Genomic DNA, 17,726 nt, shown 5'->3' with positions numbered 1-17,726 from the left:
TTTGGAGAAGTGCCTGTTCATGTCTTCTTCCCATTTTTTGACTGGATTATTTGTTTTTTGTGTGTTGAGTTTGATATATTCTTTATAGATCTTGGATACCAGCCCTTTGTCTTCCCAAAGATATCCCAAATATTTTCTTCCATTCCGTGGGTTGCCTCTTAGTTTTGTAGACTGTTTCCTTTGCCATGAAGAAGATTTTTGTCATAACAAATTCCCCAAAGTTCATTTTTGCTTTTGTTCCCCTTGTCTTTGGATACATGTCTTGAAAGAATTTTCTGTAGCCAGTGTTGAATAAGTTAGAGCCTATGTTCTCTTCTAGGATTTTGATAGATTCCTTGTTAACATTGAGGTCTTTCTTCCATTTTATTTTTGTGTATGGCATATGAGAGTGTTTGAATTTCATTCTCTATGTGTCCAAGAGGCAGAGATGACCCCTCCCAAGGTCAATAAAAGTAGACCAACACCCAGACATATGATACTAAATCTTGCTAATCATAGAGCCAAAGAAGCTATCCTGAGGGCACCCAGGAGCAAGAGCTTTCTTATGTATGAAAGGAGGCACATCAGAATAACATTACACCTGTCCACATGGGACATGGCAAGCCAGAAAGTGCTGGCAAGACATATTCAGGGTACTAAATGAGAAGAACATGCAACCAAGAATGTTTTATCCAGCAAGGCTGTCATTCAGAATGGATGAAAGAAAAAGAGCTTCCAGAAGAGGCAGAAACTGAAGAAATATGTGACCACAAAGCCATTCATGAAAGATTCTGTAAAAGGAAAAAGACCCCCAAGATAATATAGACCAGAAATTTACAATCTATAGAGAAGGGACTTTACAGGCAATATGATGGCACTAAATGCATATCTTTCAATCATCACTATCAACATGAATGGCCTAAATTCTCCCTTGAAATGGCACAGAATTTCAGATTGGATACAAAGAAAGGACCCATCCATATGCTATCTACAAGAGACTCATTTTGAACCTAAAGACACCTCAAGATTGAAAGTGAGGGGATGGAGAACAATTTGTCCTGGCAACAGACCTCAAAAGAAAGCTGGGGTAGTAATTCTTTTTTTAATGTTTTATTTATTTATTTGGTAGGTAGAGAGGGAGGCAGAGAGGGAGGGGGGAGAAGCAGGTTCCCCGCTGAGCAGAGAGCCCGAAGTGGGGCTCAATCCCAGGACCCTGGGAAAATGACCTGAGCCAAAGGCAGAGACTTTAGCCCACTGAGCCACCCAGGCGCCGCTGGGATAGTAATTCTTATATCACACAAATTAGATTTTAAACCAAAGACTGTAGTAAGAGATGTACAGAGACATTTTATCCTATGTAAAGTGTCTATCCAACAAGAGGAACTAACAATAACAAATATCTCTGCCCCCAACATGGGAGCAGCCAACTACATATTACAGCTATTAATCAAAATAAAGACTCATATGGATAATAATAGTAGGAGACCTTAAAAATCACCTCTCAGCAATAGACAGATCATGCTAAGCAGATTCCATCTTTTGTAAGCAGAAGATCAACAAAGAAACAAGAGCTTTCAATGACACAATTGGTGCCATTGACACCAAAATTGCATCATATGACACAATTCCAATGAAAACCTGGACCAAATGGACATCATAGATATATACTAAACATTTCATCTTAAAACAATAGAATATTCATTCTTTTCTAATGCACACAGAACTTTCTCTAGAAAAGCCCACATACTGAGTCATAAATCAGGTCTCAATTCATACCAAAAATTGAGATTATTCCCTGCATGTTATCAGACCACATGCTTTGAAACTGGAACTCAAACACAAGAAAAAAAAAATTGGCTCATTGAACGCGGGGTTAAATCTTTGGATTTCTGTGTTGTTCTCCACCCCAGCCAGGCCCACACAGAAGCAACCATGTCTAAGGGACCTGCAGTTGGCATTGATCTTGGCACCACCTACTCCTGTGTGGGTGTCTTCCAGCATGGGAAAGTGGAAATAATTGCCAGTGATCAGGGAAACCGAACCACCCCAAGTTATGTCGCCTTCACGGACACCGAATCGGTGATGCTGCAAAGAACCAAGTTGCAGCGAACCCCACCAACACAGTTTTTGATCCCAAATGCCTGATTGGATGGAGATTTGATGATGCTGTTGTCCAGTCTGATATGAAGCACTGGATTTCATGATGGTGAATGATGCTGACAGACCCAAGGTCCAAGTAGAATACAAGGGAGAGACAAAAAGCTTTTATCCAGAGGAGATGTCTTCCATGGTTTTGACGAAAATGAAGGAAATCACAGAGGCTTATCTTGGGAAGACAGTTACCAATGCAGTTGTCACAGTACCTGTGTACTTCAATGATTCTCTGTGTCAGGCAACCAAAGATGCTGAAACTATTGCTGGTCTCAATGTACTTAGAATCATCAATGAGCCAACTGCTGCTGCTATTGGTTATGGCTTAGACAAAAAAGTTGGAGCTGAAAGAAATGTGCTGATCTTTGACTTAGGAGGTGGCACTTTTGATGTGTCAATCCTTACTATTGAAGATGGTATCTTTGAGGTTAAGTCCACAGCTGGAGACACCCACTTAGGTGGAGAATACTTTGACAACTGAATGGTCAACCATTTTATTGCAGAGTTCAAGTGCAAACATAAGAAAGATAACAGTGAAAACAAGAGGGCAGTTCATCATCTCCATACGCTTGTGAACGTGCTAAGCATACACTTTCTTCCAGCACCCAGACCAGTATTGGGATTGATTCTCTGTATGAAGGAATCGACTTCTATACCTCTATCACTCATGCCCGGTTTGAAGAATTAAATTCTGACCTGTCCGTGGCACTCTGGACCCTGTAGAGAAAGCCCTTCAGGATGCCAAGTTAGACAAGTCTCAGATCCACGATATTTTCCTGGTGGGTGGTTCTACGTGTATCCCAAAGATTCAGAAACTTCTCCAAGATTTCTTCAATGGAAAAGAACTGAATAAGAGCATCAATCCTGATGAGGCTGTTGCTTATGGTGCAGCTGTCCAGGCAGCCATCCTTTCTGGAGATAAATCTGTTGGATGTCACTCCACTTTCTCTTGGCATTGAAACTGCTGGAGGAGTCATGACTGTTCTCATCAAGTGTAATACTACCATTCCTACCAAAGAGACACAGACCTTCACTACATACTCCAACAACCAGCCTGGTGTGCTTATTCAGGTGTATGAAGGTGAGCGTGCCATGACCAAGGACAATAGCCTACTTGGAAAGTTAGAACTCACAGGCATACCTCCTGCCCCTCATGGTGTCCCTCAGATTGAGGTCACTTTTGATATTGATGCTAATGGTATCCTCAATGTCTCTGCCATGGATAAGAGCACAGGAAAAGAGAACAAGATTACCATCACTAATGACAAGGGCCGCTTGAGCAAGGAAGATATTGAGTGCATGGTCCAGGAAGCTGAGAAGTACAAAGCTGAAGATGAGAAACAGCGGGACAAGGTGTCTTCCAAGAATTCACTTGAGTCTTAGGCATTCAACATGAAAGCAACTGTTGAAGATGAAAAACTTCAGGGCAAGATAAATGATGAAGACAAACAGAAAATTCTTGACAAGTGCAATGAAATCATCAACTGGCTTGATAAGAACCAGACTGCAGAGAAGGAAGAATTTGAACACCAGCAGAAAGAGTTGGAGAAAGTCTGCAACCCCATCATCACCAAGCTGTACCAGAGTGCAGGAGGCATGCCAGGAGGAATGCCTGGAGGCTTCCCTGGTGGTGGAGCTCCTCCCTCTGGTGGTGCCTCCTCTGGGCCCACCATTGAAGAAGTTGACTAAACCAACCTGAGAATAAATAGGTTGAGCATTGTTCCACACACAATAGTCAAAGGACCCAAATTTGTAGCAAATTCCATGGCAGTTGTAACATTGAGCTGCTATAGCAAAAAACTGGGCATTCTTGATACTTGAATATGGAGTATGAGCACAGGGAAAGGAAATAAACATTGCACTTTATAAGCACTGCATTGTTAAGTGGAAAATGCAATGTCTTAAATAAAACTGTATTTAAAATTGGCACCAAAAAAAAAAAAAAAAAAAAAAAAGGAAGGAATCCAAATACTTGGAAGTAAAAGATCATCCTGCTAAAGAAGGATTGGGTCAACCAGGAAATTAAAGAAGAACTTAATCAATTCATGGAAACTAATTAGAACAAAAAAACACATCAGTTGGAAACCTATGGGATACTGCAAATATCATCCTTGGGGGCAGGTGGAATACATAGCCACCCAAGCCTCTTTCAAAAAAGTAAAATAATCCAAGATGCACAAGCTAAACTTATACCTAAAGGAGTTGGAGAAAGAACAGCAAACAAAACTTAAACCAAGCAGGAGAAGACAAATAATAAAGATTAGAGCAGAAATAAATGAAATGGAACCCAGAAGAACAGTAGAACACATCAATGAAACTAAAATCTCATTCTTTGAAAGATCTAATAAGATTGCTAAACCTCTGACCAGACTTATCCAGAAGAAAAGGGAAAGGACCCAAATTAAGAAAGTCATGAATGAAAGGGGAGAGATCATAACTAACACCAAATACGAAAAATTATTATAAATTATTACCAGCAACCTGCATGGAATAGATGCCTTTCTGGAAACTTATAAACTACCAAGGTTAAACAGGAATAAATATATTATTTTAATTTTTAAAGAAGTCTCTACACTCATTGTGGGTCTTAAACTCATGACCCTGATATCAAGAGTTGCATGCTCAGGCTGCCTAGCTGGCTTGACTCTTTGTGGAATGCATGACTCTTAACACTAGGATTGTGCGTTTGAGCCCCCGTTGGAAGTGGAGATTACCTAAAAATAACATTATAAAACAAAATAAAACAAAAAAGGAGTTGCTTGCTCCACTGAGTCATCCAGTTTCACCTTGACTTTAGATTTAAATATAAATTCTTCATTTTTTCAATACAGATTCTGACTTTGAGCCCTAAGTAGTTTAAGATTTAAAAAGTAATTCATTACTAAAATTAAGTTTGCCCATTCTTCTTTAAATCTTTCTTTTTTTTCTTTTCTTTTCTTTCTTTCTTTTTTTTTTTTTTTTTTTTTTGCTTTCCAGGATAAAAGCTTTTTATTAGCCAGAGTCCTAGGAAGGCAAGATGGGCAACATACCCAGGTTCATGAGTTCTGGTAAGCTGATGCCTGGCATGATGTGCGGTGTGGGGAGGTTGATGTTAGGGAGGCAGGTTAGGCAGTCCTGTGGGTAAAGACATCAGACCTGGTAATGTAGTAGCTGGGTTCATTGGTGGCACAGAAGTAAGGGACGGGTTTACTTGTGGTGGCAATAATGGTACTGTTGGGACACCTGTACTGAGAACATTACTGACAGCTGGTGGAGTTGAGCTAATAGAAAGTCCAGACAGACTTTGTTCAATTTCTTTAGTTCCTGGTGGTGACAAAGATGGGGGATTAACTGAGGACAGCTGGACCTCTGTAAACCCATCTTTAAGAGGAGTAATAGGTGTACCAGTCATGTGTCTGGGAAAAGAAATTTTCTTCCCTTCTTCAAACAGGTGTGTTGGTATTCAATGCAAATAACCATATCCAATGCTGCATCCTAGGCTGACTTCTCCACCCCATGCAGAATTTGGTGTAATAATCACTTCTCGACAGTTAACAGTGTCTGTATTATACATATAAAGTTTCAGTGGTTTTGCTTCATGTGTTTCAATAAGGCTGAACAGATCTTCAGACTCATTCATGACTGGATCTGCTCCAATGATATAATCGCTGTGAGGTCTAAGACCTGCCAGTGCTGCGGGAGAATTTGATTCTACTTCCAACACTTGCCAAACGTTTTCTTTTGCCCCATTAAAACTGCAGAAACAAATGCTCACTCCCAGAAAGCCCTGGCCACCTCACATGTTGCTGGGGGTGACAGACGCCTCTCACAGCTCCAGTGTTTTACTACTTGTAGATCAGCATTTTTACAGGCTTTTCAACATTCGCTTTCAGTAGATCCTTTAGAGTGTCATTGTCTTTATTTAATCTTGAACCATTAAGTGTCCATTTAAATGGACATCTAAATGTCTATATTCTTTTAATTTCATGCTTTTTCAAACATTCACTGTTTTGATTTTTATCCTCTCCAAATTTCTTTAAAATTTCTTTCAATGCAAACGATGGGATTATTGAGCCTGTGTTGCACATACATGTGTAAGACTGTATTTTTATGAAGTAATGTTTTAACCCACTGAGCCACCCAGGCGCCCCCGATGAAGTAATGCTTACATGCACACATAAATATCTGTGTTCCTTGCCCATGAAAGATTTTTTGTACTCACCAAATATTTCCAAACACTGTGTTTATTCCTAACATCCACCTGCATTAGAGATAAAGAAACAGAAATTCAGATTGATTACATGTTTTACAATTATTTAACAAATCTTTAAAGCTTTTGCACACTTTCTTTAATTATATATAAATGGACTCGTGCATTATGTACTCTTTTTTGTATGATTACTTCAGAAAAATTTGCATTTTAAATCTGTTTACTTTATTGTATGTCATGTATTTCAATCAATTGTTTAAAAGAAAAAATCTCTTTTAACTAATTAATTAATTCAGTAGGATATAAAGTCAATATACAAAAACTGGTCACCATTCTGTCCATTAATAAGAAACTCTCAGAAAAAGGAACTGTGAAAACAATCCCATTTACAAGTGCCTCAACAAGAATGAAACCTAAGAATAAATTTAAACAAGGAGATGAAACACCTGTATATTAAAAACTATGACATTGCTGAAAGAAATTAGAGATGACACAAAGAAATGAAAAGATAGTCTGTATTCATTGATTAGAAGAATCAATACTGTTAAAATGTCCATACTACCCAAAGCAATTCGTGGATTCAGTGTAATTATTCTCAAATGCCAATGGCATATTATTTTATATAAATAAAAAAATTCCTACAGTTATTTAAAAAAGATTTTATTTATTTATTTGAGAGAGAGAGAGAAAGATCATGAGCAGGGGGGAGAGCAGAGGGAGAAGCAGACTTTCCACTGAGCAGGGACCCTGATATGGGGCTCAATCACAGGACCCTGGGATCAGGACATGAGCTGAAGGCAGATACTTAACCAAATAAGCCACTGAGGCAACACCACTCCTACAATTTTTATGGAATCACAAAGACCCCAAGTAGCCAAAGAAATCATGAGAAAGAAGAGAAAAACTAGGGCATCATGCTCCCTGATTTAAAACTATATTACAAAACTCTGGTACCCAAAACAGCATTATATGGGCATGAAAAACACAGATCAAAACTCTTCAAAGTATAGGGATAGAGGGCACATACCTCAATATTATCAAAGCCATCTATGAAAAACCCACTGCAAATATCATTCTCAATGGAGAAAAACTGAAAGCTTTTCCGCTAAGGTCAGGAACACGGCAGGGATGTCCATTATCACCACTGCTATTCAACATAGTACTAGAAGTCCTAGCCTCAGCAATCAGACAACAGAAAGAAATTAAAGGCATCCAAATCGGCAAAGAAGAAGTCAAACTATCACTCGTCACAGATGATATGATACTATATGTGGAAAACCCAAAAGACTCCACTCCAAAACTGCTAGAACTTGTACAGGAATTCAGTAAAGTGTCAGGATATAAAATCAATGCACAGAAATCAGTTGCATTTCTGTACACCAACAACAAGACAGAAGAAAGAGAAATTAAGGAGTCAATCCCATTTACAATTGCACCCAAAACTATAAGATACCTAGGAATAAACCTAACCAAAGAGGCTAAGAATCTATACACAGAAAATTATAAAGTACTCATGAAAGAAATTGAGGAAGACACAAAGAAATGGAAAAATGTTCCATGCTCCTGGATTGGAAGAATAAATATTGTGAAAATGTCCATGCTACATAAAGCAATCTACACATTTAATGCAATCCCTATCAAAATACCATCCATTTTTTTCAAAGAAATGGAACAAATCATCCTAAAATTTATATGGAACCAGAAAAGACCTCGAATAGCCAAAGGAATATTGAAAAAGAAAGGCAAAGATGGTGGCTTCACAATTCCGGACTTCAAGCTCTATTACAAAGCTGTCATCATCAAGACAGCATGGTACTGGCACAAAAACAGACACATAGATCAGTGGAACAGAATAGAGAGCCCAAAAATTGACCCTCAACTCTATGGTCAACTAATCTTCCACAAAGCAGGAAAGAACGTCCAATGGAAAAAAGACAGCCTCTTCAATAAATGGTGCTGGGAAAATTGGACAGCCACATGCAGAAAAATGAAATTGGACCACTTCCTTACACCACACACGAAAATAGACTCCAAATGGATGAAGGACCTCAATGTGAGAAAGGAATCCATCAAAATCCTTGAGGAGAATGCAGGCAGCAACCTCTTCGACCTCAGCCGTAGCAACATCTTCCTAGGAACAACGGCAAAGGCAAGGGAAGCAAGGGCAAAAATGAACTATTGGGATTTCATCAAGATCAAAAGCTTTTGCACAGCAAAGGAAACAGTTAACAAAACCAAAAGACAGCTGACAGAATGGGAGAAGATATTTGCAAACGACATATCAGATAAAGGGCTAGTATCCAAAATCTATAAGGAACTTAGCAAACTCAACACCCAAAGAACAAACAATCCAATCAAGAAATGGGCAGAGGACAGGAACAGACATTTCTGCAAAGAAGACATCCAGATGGCCAACAGACACATGAAAAAGTGCTCCATGTCACTCGGCATCAGGGAAATACAAATCAAAACCACAATGAGATATCACCTCACACCAGTCAGAATGGCTAAAATTAACAAGTCAGGAAATGACAGATGCGGAGAAAGGGGAACCCTCCTCCACTGTTGGTGGGAATGCAAGCTGGTGCAACCACTCTGGAAAACAGCATGGAGGTTCCTCAAAAAGTTGAAAATAGAGCTACCCTATCAACGCAGCAATTGCACTACTGTGTATTTACCCTAAAGATACAGACATAGTGATCTGAAGGGGCACATGTACCCGAATGTTTATAGCAGCAATGTCTATAATAGCCAAACTATGGAAAGAACCTAGATGTCCATCAACAGATGAATGGATAAAGAAGAAGTGGTATATATACACAATGGAATACTATGCAGCCATCAAAAGAAATGAAATCATGCCATTTGCGACGACGTGGATGGAACTAGAGGGTATCATGCTTAGTGAAATAAGTCAATCGGAGAAAGACAACTATCATATGATCTCCCTGATATGAGGACATGGAGAAGCAACATGGGGGGTTAGGGGGATAGGAGAAGAATAAATGAAACAAGATGGGATTGGGAGGGAGACAAACCATAAATGACTCTTAATCTCACAAAACAAACTGGGGGTTGCTGGGGGGAGGTGGGGTTGGGAGAGGGGGAGGGGGTATGGACATTGGGGAGGGTATGTGCTATCGTGAGTGCTGTGAAGTGTGTAAACCTGGTGATTCACAGACCTGTACCCCTGGGGATAAAAATACATTATATGTGTATAACAAAAAATGGAAGGGGAGGCTAACCATAAGGGACTATGGACTCTGAAAAACAACCTGAGGGTTTTGAAGGGTCAGGGGTGGGAGGTTGGGGGAACAGGTGGTGGGTAATAGGGAGGGCACGTTTTTCATGGAGCACTGGGTGTTGTGCAAAAACAATGAATACTGTTATGCTGAAAAAATAAATTAAAAGTTTAAAAGAAAAAACAAATACCAAAATAAGTTCTACATGTAATGATTTGATGCCACCTGTCAATATCAGTAAAGTGCAGGATTATGGAAAAGTGAAGGTATTTGATGGAAACAGGGTGCATATTTGAATAAATGTCTCCAGGTATTCAAAAAAAAAAAAAAAAACCACAGATCAATGGGATGAAATAGAGAGTCCAGAAATAAACACACAAATCTGTGGTTAATTAGTTTACGACAAAGGCAAGGATGCACAATAAGAAAAGAACAGTCTCATCAATAAATGGTGTTTGGTAAACTTGATAGCCACGTGCAAAAGAATTCAACTAGAGCACTATCTTACACCATAGGTAAAAATAAACTCAAAGTGGATTAAATACTTGAATGTAAGACCTGAAGCCAGAAACCTCTTAGAAGAAAACATATTAGTCTTGGCAATGATTCTTAGGAATTGACACCAAAAAACAAGGGAACAAAAGCAAAAATAAACAGGATCTCTTTCAAACTAAACACTTCTGCGTGACAGAAGAATCTATCAACAAAGTAAAAGGCAACTTCCTGAATGGAAGAGAATATTTGAAAATCATGTATCTGATGAGGGGTAACTACCCCAAATATAAATAGAACTCATACAACTCAATAGCAACAAACAACAAAATAATCTGATTAAACAATTTGCAGAGGATCTGAATGGACATTTTTCCAATGAAGACATAAAGGTAGCCAAAAGGTCCCTGAAAAGATGTTCAGTCAATATATGGGCAGGAGACATGAACAGATATTTCTCCAAAGAAGACATACAAATGGCCAAGAAATACATGAAAAAATACCCCACGTCACTTGCCATCAGGGAAACCCAAAACAAAATCACAATGAAATACCACATCCCACCAGTTGCAATAGCTAAAATTTACAAGACAGGGAATAACAAATGTTGGCAAGGATGTGGAAAAAGAGGAACACTCCTACAATGTTGGTGGAAATGCAAGCTGGCAGAGCCACCTGGAAGACAGAATGGTGATTCCTCAATGGATAAAGAAGATATGATCCAAATATACTATGGAGTGTTATGCCTCCATCAGAAAGGATGAATACCCAACGTTTGTAGCAACATGGACGGGACTGGAAGAGATTATGCTAAGTGAAATAAGTCAAGCAGAGAAAGTCAATTATCATATGGTTTCGTTTAATTGTAGAGCACAAAGAATAACACAGAGGACATGGGGAGATGGAGAGGAGAAGTGAGTTGGGGGAAATTGGAGCAGGAGGTGAACCATTAGAGACTGTGGACTCTGAGAAACAAACTGAGGGTTTGGGAGGGGAGGGGTGTGGGGGATTGAGTGAGCCTGGTGGTGGGTATTTTGGAGGACAGGTATTGCATGGAGCACTGGGTGTGGTGCATAAACCATGAATTCTGCAACCCTGAAAAGAATTTAAAAAAAAAGAAGTTAAAAATAGAGCTACTATATGACAAGCAATTGCACTACTAGGTATTTACCCAAAGAATACAAGTATTGCTATCTGAAGGGCCACCTGCACCTCAATAATTATAGCAGCAATATTCACAATAGCCAAAGTACAGAAAGAGCCCAGATGTACATTGATTGATGGATAATCAGATAATATATATAATATTATAATTATATATGTAATATATACTGATATAATAATTATATTTAAACATAAAATATATGTATTATATATAATGGAATATTACTCAGCCACCAGAAATGATGAAATCTTACCACTTACTTTGATGTGGATGTAAGTGGAAGGTATTATGCTGAGTGAAATAACTCAATCAGAGAGAAAAATTATCATATGGTTTTACTCATATGTGAAATTGAAGAGCAAAATAGAGAGGATTATAGGGGAAGGGAAGGAAAAATAAATAAGATGAAGTCAGAGAGGCAGACAAACCATAAGAGACTCTTAACTATAGGAAACAAGCTGGGAGTGCTGGAGTGGAGGTGGGTGGGGGGATGGGTTAACTGCGTGATTGACATTAAGGAAGGCATGTGATATAATGAGTACTGGGTGCATAGGGAACTAATGAATTGCTAAACTCTGCATCTGAAAGTATTGATACACTATATGTTAACTAATATAATTTAAATAAAACAAGTTTTTAAAATGGGTGCTCAACGTCAGTAATCACAGGGAAACAGAAATCACAACCACAATGAGATATTACCTTATGCCTCTTGGTATTGTCAGTATCCAAAAGACAAGAAAAAAGTGCTGGTGAGGATGTGGAAAAAAGGGAAACCTGTGAACTGTTGGTGGGGATGTAAATTGGGGCAGCCACTGTAGAAAACAGTATGGAGTTTCCTTGAAACTAAACATAGAACTACCACATGGTCCATGAATTTAATCGCTGAGCATTTTCTGAAGGAAATAAAAACACAAATTAAAAATGATATACACATCCCCATTTCATTTTACGGCATATTTTCAGTAAACAAGACATGGAATCTACCTAGATAGATGTTCATCAGTGGATGAATGGATAAAGGGTGTTGCACTCGGTGATGTATGGAAGTGTTGAATATATATTATATGCCTGAAAGAAAACAACACTGTCTATTAACTATACTGGATTAAAATAAAATAAAAAAGAGGGGCGCCTGGGTGGCTCAGTGGATTGGGCCGCTGCCTTCAGCTCGGGTCATGATCTCAGGGTCCTGGGATCGAGCCCCGCATCCAGCTCTCTGCTCTGCAGGGAGCCTGCTTCCTCCTCTCTCTCTGCCTGCCTCTCTGCCTACTTGTGATCTCTCTCTGTCAAATAAATAAATAAAATCTTTAAAAAAAATAAAATAAAATAAAAAAGAAACTGTGCTATATATACATACATATACATGTATGTATATATCTATGTGTGTGTGTGTGTGTATGTCTGTATACACACACACAAACATATAATAGAATTTTATTCAGCCATAGAAAAGAATTAAATTTTGCCATTCATGACAGAGGTGATATCTCATTGTAGTATTGATTTGTGTTTTCCTGATGATGAGTGATATTGAGCATCTTTTCATGTGTCTGTTAGCCATCTGTATGTATCCTTTGAAAAAGTGTCTATTCATGTGTTCTGCCCATACCTTAACTGGATTATTTGTTTTTTCAGTGTTGAGTTTGATAAGTTCTTTATAGATTTTGGATACAAACCCTTTATCAGATATATCATTTACTAATATCTTTCCCCATTCCCTCAGTTGCAGTACTAGGTTTTTTCCCAAAAGATAAAAAATACTAATTCAAAGGAGTACATACATCCTGATACTTACAGAAACATTGTCATTAATAGCCAAACTATGAAAGGAGCCCAATGTTCATGGACTGATGAGTGGATAAGAAAGATGTACATTAAGTAGGGCAAGCGGTGTGTTGAGCACTGGGGGTGATATGCAACTAATGAATCATTGAACACTACATCAAAAACTAATGATGGACAATATGTTGGCTATTGATTTTTTAATTGTTTTTTTAAAATTTTTATTTATTTTTAAATTTCTTTTCAGTGTTCCAGAATTCATTAGTTATGCACCACACCCAGTGCTCCATGCAATACCTGTCCTCCATAATACCCACCACCAGGTTCATCCAACCTCCCACTCCCCTCCCCTCCAAACCCTAAGTTTGTTTCTCAGAGCCCACAGTCTTTCTGATGGTGGCATAATATTCCACAGTATATATGGACCACATCTTTATTCATTTGTCTGTTGAAGGGCATCTTGGTTCTTTGACAGTTTGGCAACTGTGGCCATTGCTGCTATGAAAATTGGAGTACTGATGGCCTTTCTTTTCACTACATCTGTATCTTTGGTGTAAATACTCAGTAGTGCAATTGCAGGGTCATAGGGAAGCTCTATTTTTAACTTCTTAAGGAATCTCCACACCGTTTTACAAAGTGGCTGCACCAGATTGCATTCCCACCAACAGTGTAAGAGGGTTCCCCTTTCTCCACATCCTCTCCAACACACTTTGTTTACTGTTTTGTTAATTTTGGCCATTCTAACTGGTGTAGGGTGGATTTCAATGTGGTTTTGATTTGAATCTCCCTGATGGCTAGTGATGATGAACATTTTTTCATGTGTCTGTTAGCCATTTGTATGCCTTCATTGGAGAAGTGTCTGTTAATGTCTTCTGCCTTTTTTTGTCATATTATCTGTTCCATGTGTGTTGAGTTTGAAGGTATTGATTTTTTTTAAAGATGATACACACACACACACACACACACACTAAAATATTACTCAGCCATCAGAAGAAATGAGATCCTGCCACTTACAATGCTGTGGTTGGATCTAGAGTGTATTATGCTAAGCAAAATAAGTCAGAGAAAGACAAATACCACACAATTTCATCGTGTGGAACTTAAGAGGAAAAAAATGAACATGGGAAAAAAAGAGAGTCATACCAGGAAATAGGCCCTTAACAGTAGAAAGAAACCAAGTTTTGTTGGAGGGAGGTGGGTGAAATAGATGATGGGGATGAACAGGGCATTTTTGGTGATAAGCTCCCACTGTTATATGAAAGCCTTGAATACTAAATTTTAAATCTGAAACTGTTCTGTTATGCACTGTATGTTAACAAACTGAAATATAAATAAAAACTTGGAGGAAAAAAAAGTCCATGCAATCCAATGATGGAGAAAGAATATGTATATTAAAAAAAGGGCACATGTACCCCAATGTTTATAGCAGCTATGTCCACAATAGCAAAACTGTGGAAAAAGCCAAGATGTTCTTGAATGGATGAATGGATAAAGAAGAGGTGGTTGACACATACAATGGAATGTTTTTCAGCCATCAGAAAGGATGAATTCCTACCATATGCATTGACATGGCTGGAACTGGAGAGTAATATTCTAAGTGAAATAAGTCAATCAGAAAAATACAATTATCATATGGTTTCACTCATATGTGGATGATAAGGAATAATGCCGAGGACCACAGGGAAAGGGAGGAAACACTGGGGAAGAAATCAGAGAAGGAGACAAACCATGAGAGTCTCTGAACTATAGGAAACAAATGTAGGATTGCTAGAGGGGAGGTGAGTGGGGGATGGTGTCTGGGTGATAAATATTAAGGAAGGCATGTGTTGTGATGAGTACTGGGTGTGATACACAACTAGAGAGTCACTGTACAAAACATCAAAAACTAATTAAGTACTATATGTTTGTTTATTGCATTTAAATAAAAAAATAAATCATACACCATGTCAGGCAATTATAGGTGTTATGAAGGAAAAATAAATTCAGTATAAAAAGGAGGGTAATAAGTTTTTATAGGATTTCAGGAAGACCTGCAAAGATGACACTTTTTTCCTTTCTTTCTTTCTTTCTTTCATTTTTTATTTAGTTTTATTTTTTCAGTGTTCCAAGATTCATTATTTAAAGGTGACATTTTAATAAAGTCTTCCAGAAAGACTGAGCAGGAGGTAGGAGGATATCTGGGGCAGGTCAGTGCCAGCAGGAAAACAGCAAAGACCCTGCAGAGGGCACTTACTTCAGTTATGCAAATCTCAATATGAAGTCAGTGTGTGAGGGAATGAGCAAGAGGGAGAGTGATGATGCGTGCTGCAGAGAATGTTGAGGAAGGAGGTGGCTTTCCTGCAACTGATGGGACTTCAAGTCACAGGGTGACTTCACATGGTGTTCTTCACATTTTTAAATTATGTTCCAAGGTATTCTGTGAATAGAGACAGATCCCTTCCTTATTTCCATCTGTTGGTGGCCATTCTGGTATTTACAGGCCACATATTGGACTGCATGAATTCTGGTACCATTCCCCTGAGGACTGCTCAAGCCTTACTACACACACACGCACAGATGCACAAAGTCATTATTATCATGCTTTTCTTTCCCTCAGCCACGGTAATGCTGAAGGAAATGATACAAGGTAAACTGTCAACATCAGATTCCCTTTACCCTGAAGACTGTGTAAATAGTACTTCAGTTCTAGTTAGTAATACTCCCATGGACATGAGGGGCTCCATTTAAATATGATCAAGTTGTTTCCTATATTTAAATAAACATAAAAAAGAGATCCAAAAACACAGAGAGGAAAGAAATGGACACAAGGGGTAAAAGAGATCTAATAAGTTCAGGGGGTCCCTGAGAGACTGTGATGAGCAGAAAGCCTCCCTCGTTCTGGCAGCATTCCAGCCCCAGTCCACATCCCCTTGCTGCCCAGAATAATTAAGCAAGCTAGAAAATAACAATGTATTTAACAAGAAAGGAGCGGTATTTTTTTTAAAGATTTTATTTATTTATTTGTCAGAGAGAGAGAGAGGGAGAGAGCAAGCACAGGCAGACAGCGTGGCAGGCAGAGGCAGAGGGAGAAGCAGGCTCCCTGCCGAGCAAGGAGCCCAATGTGGGACTCGATCCCAGGATGCTGGGATCATGACCTGAGCTGAAGGCCGCCGCTTAACCAACTGAGCCACCCAGGTGTCCCAGGAGCGGTATTTTTATGGCAAGACATTTTACTGGTTAAATATCCTTCTAGAAAAATAAACATGCAATTTACAACAGAAAATATACAATTTAAGACCATAAAAGGGGATATTTAAATTGAAATAATAAAAGAATTTTCCAAATTTTTAAAATTTAAATTCAACCAACTAATATCTACTACATAATTAGTTTCAGATGTAGTGTTCCATAATTTATCAGTTACATATAACATGCAGTGCTCATCACATCACAAGTCCTCCCGAGTGTTCATCACCCTATTACCCCAGCCCCCTACCCTCTTTCTCTCCGGTATCAATCAGTTTGTTTCTGATAGTTAAATGTCTCTCATAGTTTTTCTCTCTCTCTGATGACTTTCCATCCAGTTTTCCCTCCCTTCCCTATGATCTCTTCTCTGTTTCTTATATTCTACATAAGAGTGAAACCATATAATAATTTTCTCTGATTGAAATATTTCACCAAATGATGTTAGAAGCAAAACTTTTCTGATGGCTGAGTAACATTCCATTGTATATATGAACCACATCTAACTGGAGAGTACTATGCTAAGTGTAATAAGTCAAGCAGAGAAAGACAATTATCATATGTCTGCATATGTAAAAAGCTTACAGTACAGATCCTTCCCATGGGTAAATGAGTGATTCTGACACGACGAATGAAGAGATTTGACTGAGTTTTTTTCTTCCACTTCACGAATGTTTCCATGCATTTCCACACCTCTTGGTAATGGAGTATTACAAAGTAAAGGTAGTTGCCATGGCTCTTTTGGCCTATTAAATACAATTTTTATGTGAATACTCAGGGTGAGAGAGGATGCTGAGAAATATATGTCTCAGGAACTGCTGTTGCAAGGGAAGAGTTACCTGAGTGGTCTGGGGCTTTCTGTAAATGCAGAACACACTCAAAACCACCACATCTTAAACAGCTCACTGCACACGCCTCCAATTCTAATAATCTGTTTTCTTGCTCCCCTCAGCTGCAAAGTTCCTTGGATATGTTCTGATTCCCACCACATGTTGTCAAAAATGATGCCTGTGTTGCTGAGTTCAATGGACACTTCTCTTTTGAACACATTATATAAAATATTAAATGAGTCTTCCTAGTCTCAGGTGACCTCAGGTAAAAATGCTCAGGTTCCATTCTCTCTGACCCTTTCCTGAAATACGTGCTGAGTTATCAGACTTACCTGGTGGGGTCTAGAAGCTGAAGGTTTCTGGGTGAAGGTCTGAATTCCTCCCTGAGGGGTTGACAATGGAGACCCAAGCTCTGCTCCCAGACAGGAGAGCAGGAAGCGGTGAAGCATGGGTCCCCCAGCCAGACAGAGGAACACAAAAATAACAACCATGTCCTGGACAGTCCACGGCTTCACTTGCTGACGTTCTGCTGCAGAGGAAATATTTACAGCTCCCTGTGTCTGCTCACTAGGCACTGTCACCACTGTCTTTGAACCTCTCAGCAATTCATTCCCATTGGGCCACTGGTCTGGACAGAAAGGAAAATTTCCTGCTGGTACTCTTTCCTGGGA

General features: G+C 38.9%; 2 pseudogenes; one reads left to right on the top strand and one right to left on the bottom strand.

Moving 5' to 3' along the window:
• The first annotated feature begins 1,900 nt into the window (after positions 1-1,900).
• Positions 1,901-3,925, top strand: LOC123932726 (annotated as a pseudogene).
• Positions 3,926-5,133: 1,208 nt separating this feature from the next.
• On the bottom strand, positions 5,134-17,504 carry LOC123932180 (annotated as a pseudogene).
• Between the last annotated feature and the right edge of the window lie 222 nt (positions 17,505-17,726).

The sequence above is a fragment of the Meles meles genome, chromosome 20 (genome assembly GCF_922984935.1).
Source record: "Meles meles chromosome 20, mMelMel3.1 paternal haplotype, whole genome shotgun sequence".
Taxonomy (NCBI): Eukaryota; Metazoa; Chordata; class Mammalia; order Carnivora; family Mustelidae; genus Meles; species Meles meles.
The sequence above is the reverse complement of the archived record's forward strand: the minus strand, read 5'-3'. Positions and strand labels throughout refer to the sequence as shown.